We start from the raw sequence: 7,411 nt of genomic DNA on the forward strand, positions 1-7,411 counted from the left end.
TTCATGGTGAGCTTTCTTGTCCATAACAGCCCCTTTATGGCCATGTCTTACTAAATGGTTGTCTTTGTATGATCATTTGTGCAGAAAGGGCAGTCACAGGACAGCACCCAATGTGTCAAAACTGATGCCGAGGGAAATGCCGTAAAGCCCTGATGAGTTCCCCCTGTGTCTGTGTCTCTCCTGGAAGAAGTCTGTCCCGAGAAGGGGATCCAGCTCCTGCCACTCTCTGCAGAGGCACATGAGCAGTGTCCGTGCACCTGGGGACACAAAGGTGACGTTTGCCAGACCACCCTGCATCTGATCCACGTAGATGTGTGCTTGTGGATGAGGTACGAAGCCTTATAGTGCAAATACCTATTTAGGTATCATTGCCAGAGGGACTACCACTGATGCAGAGTGCTATTTTACAGATATTTAAATATTAGCCTGGTAAACTTTCATTTTTCTTTAAAAACTGACATTCCTAGACAAATACACAAACACTTGAAGGATGCCTTTTAACATGATTGTCCACAGAAGGCCCACCAGCTTTGCATCTCAGGAAGTGGGATGCCAGAGTTCAAGGGCAGGATGGTTTGGGCTCTGTGCTGGGATCTGGAAACTGAAACGCGCTCCCATCTCCCACCCCCTGCCCTCCTCAGTGAGGGTGTGAGACATTCTGCCAGCAGGAAACACAGGTCAGCCAGGAGTGGTGGTGGAGCTGCTCTCTATGTGAGAGAGCAACTGCAATGTACTAAATTCTGCCCAGGAGCGGACGAGGAACGAGTTGAGAGTGTGTGGGTCAGGATCAAGGGACAGGCTGGCAGGGGTGATACTGTTGTAGGTGTCTATTACAGGCCACCAGATCAGACTGAGGAAGTTGATGAGGCCTTCTATGCGCAGCTGAGAGTGGCCTCGCAGTCACAGGCCCTGGTTGTTATGGGTGATTTTAACTCCCCTGATGTTTGCTGGAAGGACCATTCAGCCAGCCAGCCCCAGTCCAGGAGGTTCCTCCAGTGCATTGATGATAACTTCCTCATGCAGATGGTGGAGGAGCCGACCAGGAGAGGTGCACTGCTGGATCTCATCCTCACTAACAAAGAGGGTCTGGTCGAAGCAGTAAAGGTCGAGGGCTGCCTGGGTTGCAGTGACCACGAGAGGGTGGAGTTCAGCATCTCGTGTGGCAGGAACAGAATAGCAAGTAGAATTGCAACCCTGGACTTTGGCAGGGCTAATTTCGGCCTTTTCAAGCAATTGCTGGGGGAAATCCCATGGGCAAGACTGCTTGAAGGAAAAGGGGCCCAAGAGAGCTGGATTGCATTCAGAGATTGCTTCTTCCATGCTCAGGATCAGAGCATCCCCACACGCAGGAAGTCGAGGAAGGGAGCCAGGAGGCCTGTGTGGTTGAATAGGGATCTGTTGGGTATGCTCAAGCAGAAGAGGCGAGTTTACAGGTCATGGAAGCAGGGGCTGGCCACTTGGGAGGAATATAAGGCTGCTGTTAGAGGATGCAGGAGGGCAGCCAGGATAGCCAAGGCCTCCTTAGAATTACAGCTGGCGAGAGGGGTCAAGGACAGCAAGAAGAACTTTTTCAAATACATAGCAGATAAAACTAATACCAGAGGCAATGTAGGCCCACTGATGAATGAGGTGGGTGCCCTGGTGGCAGAAGACACAGAGAAGGCAGAATTGCTGAATGCCGCCTTTGTCTCTGTCTACTCCGCTGGAGGCTGTCCTGGGGAACCCTGTACCCCTGAGACCCCGGATGAAGCCAGGTCAATGGAGGAGTTTGCTTTAGTCGATGAGGACTGGGTTAGGGAACAATAAAGTAGTCTGGACATCCATAAATCCATGGGTCCAGATGGGATGCATCCACGGGTGCTGAGGGAGCTGGCTGAAGTCATTGCTGGACCGCTCTCCATCATTTTTGCCAAGTCTTGGGAAACGGGAGAGGTGCCCGAGGATTGGAGGAAAGCAAATGTCACTGCAGTCTTCAAAAAGGGCAAGAAGGAGGACCCGGGTAATTATAGACCGGTCAGCCTCACCTCTGTCCCTGGGAAAGTAATGGAACAGCTTATCCTTGGTGCCATCTCAAGGCACATCAGGGATAAGAGGGTCATTAGGGGCAGTCAGCACGGCTTTACCAAGGGGAAGTCGTGCTTGACCAACCTCATAGCCTTTAATGAGAATGTACCAAGGTGGATGGATGATGGCAGAGCGGTGGATGTGGTCTACCTTGACTTCAGTAAAGCCTTTGACACAGTCCCTCACAGCATCCTCACAGCTAAATTGAGGAGGTGTGGTCTGGACAATAGAGTAGTGAGGTGGGTTGCAAACTGGCTTAAAGAGAGAAGCCAGAGAGTGGTGGTCAATGGTGCGGAGTCCAGTTGGAGGCCAGTATCTAGCGGAGTGCCTCAGGGGTCAGTACTGGGGCCAATATTATTCAATATATTCATTAATGATTTAGACGAGGGAATTGAGTGTACCATCAGCAAGTTTGCTGATGACACTAAGCTGGGAGGAGTGGCTGACACACCAGAAGGCTGTGCTGCCATCCAGCGGGACCTGGACAGGCTGGAGAGTTGGGCGGGGGATAACCTGATGGAATTTAACAAGGGAAAGTGTAGAGTCCTGCATCTGGGCAGGAACAACCCCAAGTTCCAGTATAGGTTGGGGCATGACCTATTAGAGAGCAGTGTAGGGGAAAGGGACCTGGGGGTCCTGGTGGACAACAGGATGACCATGAGCCAGCACTGTGCCCTTGTGGCCAGGAAGGCCAATGGCATCCTTGGGTGTATTACAAGGGGGGTGGTCAGTAGATCGAGAGAGGTCCTCCTTCCCCTCTACTCCGCCCTGGTGAGACCCCATCTGGAATATTGTGTCCAGTTCTGGGCCCCTCAGTTCAAGAAGGACAGGGAACTGCTGGAGAGGGTCCAGCGTAGGGCAACAAAGATGATGAAGGGAGTGGAGCATCTCCCTTATGAAGAAAGGCTGAGGGAGCTGGGGCTCTTTAGTTTGGAGAAGAGGAGACTGAGGGGTGACCTTATTAATGTTTATAAATATATAAAGGGTGAGTGCCACGAGGACGGAGTCAGGCTCTTCTCAGTGGCAAACAATGATAGGACAAGGGGCAATGGGATCAAGCTGGAACACAAGAGGTTCCACTTAAATTTGAGAAAGAACTTCTTCTCAGTGAGGGTGACAGAGCACTGGAACAGGCTGCCCAGGGAGGTTGTGGAGTCTCCTTCTCTGCAGACATTCAAACCCGCCTGGACACATTCCTGTGCGACCTCACCTAGGCGTTCCTGCTCCAGCAGGGGGATTGGACTAGATGATCTTTTGAGGTCCCTTCCAATCCCAAACATACTGTGATACTGTGATACTGTGATACAACTTTTGCCATAACATCTTTAAATCAATGTAATTCACTTTGCCTTAATACCACTAAATAATATCCAAAGCAAACCCACGCGCGAGTATCACAACTCTATGAGTTGGCACCGTGCCAAGAAAATTGGAAGGTACGTCAGAGCAGGAGAAAAGCCAAAAATCTCCAAATTTACCCCCTTCTCTTGCCCCACGTTGGGCGCCAATTATCTGTCGAGGGTTAGGATTGCGGGGTGACAATCAAACCCTGGCAGATGTGTTGTCAACCTCCTCTCCCCCCCACTTCTCCCTTTTGCCCCTCCCTCTCCCCCCTTCCCACTCAGGACAGGCGATTGGGAGGGAAAGAAGGACAGAGAGAAGAGAGTTGGAAAAGTTAAAGATGTTTTACTAATGCTACTGATAAGAATAGAGAAAATAATACAAAATATACAAAACCAATCTTGTAAGTCTCAGCAACTGCAGAGCCAGCACCCAAAGTCCTGGATTGGACTCTGTAGCCAACCGGAGCTGGATTCAGTCTCTCACTGGCCTCCGTTCGCAGGGACGACCAGCAAGGTCCTCTCCTGATGTCGGCCATGAGGAAAAAAGGGAGAAAGGGCAAAGGGCTGAGATCCTCGTGATCTCCCACTTTTATATGAAGTATTCACGTGAATGGAATGTTATACACCGTTGGTCAGTCTCTCGATCACCAGTTTCTCATTGCCCCCCTCGCGAGATGTCCATCCGTGCTTATCAATAAGTTTGCATTCCCTTGCTGGGTTTAACCAAAACATGTGTTGGGTTCTCCAGGAAAATGCAGCTGACATGAAGGCTTTAGCTGACAGGCAAATTCACTAAAAGAGAAACTTGTTTTTAACAAAACCAGGACATTCCACCCCTTATCATATGACATTCACTGAATACTTAAACCTTATCAATACAATCTATCAATACAATCTAATTAATCACTACTACTATATATATATATATATATATATACATATGTACATATATACACAGGAGTAATTAATCAGTGGACCATCCTTTGAAAAGTTCATTAAGTTCATTTTGTCACCACAGTCTCCCAGGGCAGGGAAAATGGTCCAAGTGCATCTCATGACCCCTGTTGGTGGGTTAAGGACACCAACTTCGAAGAAGGTGTCGGGCGCCACTCGAAGAAGCCAGCGCTGGTTTCATCACCATTGTCTTGATCTGAAAGACACTTATTAAACATTGTTAGTGCGGCAATTCACATCGTACAGTTCAGCATTGCACATTTTCACCTAAAATCCAATCCCCTTGAGGTACACACCGAACTTCTCCATCCTTAAGCATCACCCACCAGGTGCTGCCAGGTCCCTGGGCAAAAACAATCCCACGAATAGGTTTGCCTGTGCCCGATGCAGGAGGAACCCAGACTGCCTTTCCTAACATATTTTCCATGTGTACTACAGGGACTTTATCTCCTTCTACAGTCCATAGAATTTCTGATTGGGCAGGCCCGGCTCGATTGGTTGATCCCCTGGTGTTGACCAACCAAGTGGCTTTTGCTAAATGTGAATCCCAGTTTTTAAAGGCTCCACCACCAAGTGCCTTTAGTGTAGTTTTTAACAAACCATTGTACCTTTCAGTTTTCCCAGAGGCTGGTGCATGATATGGAATATGATACACCCACTCAATACCATGTTCTTTGGCCCAATTGTCTATAATACTGGTTTTGAAATGAGTACCATTGTCTGATTCAATTCTTTCTGGCGTACCCGGCCACCAAAGGACTTGCTTCTCAAGGCCCAAGATGGTATTTCGGGCTGTAACATGAGGTACGGCAGATGTTTCCAACCATCCAGTGGTTGCTTCCACCACTGTAAGTACATAACGCTTACCTTGACGTGTTTGTGGAAGTGTAATATAATCAATCTGCCAAGCTTCTCCATACTTACACTTTAACCATCGCCCCCCATACCATACAGGTTTTAACTGTTTTGCTTGTTTGATTTCGGCGCAAGTTTCACATTCATGAATAACCTGTGAAACAGTGTCCATAGTTAAATCCACCCCTCGATCACGAGCCCATTTGTATGTTGCATCTCTACCTTGATGCCCTGAAGCACCATGGGCCCACCGAGCTAGGAAAAGTTCACCTTTATGTTGCCAGCCCAAGTCCACCTCAGCTACTTTAATCTTAGCAGCTTGATCTGCTTGTTGGTTGTTTCGATGTTCCTCGGTGGCTCGACTTTTAGGCACATGAGCATCTACATGACCAACTTCCCCAGGCAGGCTCTCCAGCCGAGCAGCAATGTCTTCCCACAGCGTGGTTCCCAATGGTTTCACCTCTGCGCTGCCAGTTGCTTTTCTTCCATTGCCGTAGCCACCCCCACAAGGCATTTGCTCCCATCCATGAGTCAGTATAGAGACAAAGCATTGGCCACTTCTCTCGTTCGGCAATGTCCAAAGCCAGCTGGATGGCTTTCACTGCTGCAAACTGACTGGATTCACCTTGTCCTTCAGTGGCTTCTGTAACTTGTCGTGTGGGACTCCACACAGCAGCTTTCACCTTCGATGTTTTCCTACAGACGACAGGATCCACCTGTGAACAGTGCACACTGCTTATCAGTCTCTGAAAGCGGATTATATGGTGGTGCTTCTTCAGCACGTTTTACTTCCTCCTCATCTGCAGACATCCCAAAGTCTTTGCTTTCTGGCCAGTCTGTAATCACTTCTAATATCCCTGGACGGTTGGGACTTCCAATCCGAGCTCATTGCGTGATCAGTGCAATCCATTTACTCCATGTAACTTCGGTGCCATGATGTGGAGAGGGAACCGTCCCTTTGAACACCCAGCTCAGCACCGGCAGTCGAGGTGCAGGAGGAGCTGTGCTTCAGTGCCCATCACTTCTGAAGCAGCTCGAACTCCTTCATATGCTGCCAGTATCTCCTTTTCAGTTGCAGTACAGTTGGCCTCAGATCCTTTGTATCCTCGACTCCAAAAACCTAAGGGTCGACCTCGGGTTTCTCCTGGTGCTTTGTGCCAGAGGCTCCAGGTAAGTCCATTATCTCCGGCTGCGGTGTAGAGCACATTTTTAACACCTAGTCCAGTTCGGACTGGTCCAAGGGCCACCGCATGAGTTATCTCACGCTTAATTTGTTCAAAGGCTTGGCGTTCAGGGCCCCACTCAAATTGGTTCTTTTTACGAGTCACTCGATAGAGAGGCTCACAATGTGGCTGTGGTCAGGAATGTGCATTCTCCAAAAACCTACAACGCCCAAGAAAGTCTGTGTCTCCTTTTTATTAGTAGGTGGAGACATTGCTGTAGTTTTGTTGATCACCTCCATTGGGATCTGACGACGGCCATCTTGCCATTTTATTCCTAAAAACTGGATCTCTCGTGCAGGTCCCTTGACCTTGCTTGGTTTTATGGGAAAACCAGCATCCAAAAGAATAGGAATTATTCTCTCACTTTTTTGAAGACTTCTTTTGCTGTGTCGCCCCATACAATGATGTCATCAATGTATTGCAAGTGTTCTGGAGCTTCACCTTGCTCCAGCGTGGTCTGGATCAGCCCATGGCAGATGGTAGGACTGTGTTTCCACCCCTGGGACAAGCGATTCCATGTGTACTGGATGCCCCTCCAGGTGAAAGCAAACTGCGGCCTGCACTCTGCTGCTGCAGGAATAGAGAAAAATGCATGAGCAATGTCAATTGTAGCATCGCACTTCACTGCCTTTGACTCCAGTTCAAATTGCAGTTCTAGCATGTCAGGCACAGCAGCATTCAGTGTGCTGTAACTTCATTCAGGCCACGATAGCCTACAGTTGGTCTCCACTCGTCACCAGACTAACGCACTGGCCAGATTGGGCTGTTAAAAGGTGAGCGGGTCTTACTGATCACACCCTGGCTTTCCAATTGACGGATCGGCTTCTGGATAGGAATCAAAGAGTCTCGATTGGTGCGATATTGCCGGCGATGCACCGTCGTGGTAGCAGTTGGCACCTGCTGATCGTCAACCATCAGCAGTGCTACAACAGAAGGGTCATCTGAAAGACCCGGTAAATGAGACAGTTGTTC

Source organism: Patagioenas fasciata, chromosome 33 (assembly GCF_037038585.1).
Source record: "Patagioenas fasciata isolate bPatFas1 chromosome 33, bPatFas1.hap1, whole genome shotgun sequence".
NCBI lineage: Eukaryota > Metazoa > Chordata > Aves > Columbiformes > Columbidae > Patagioenas > Patagioenas fasciata.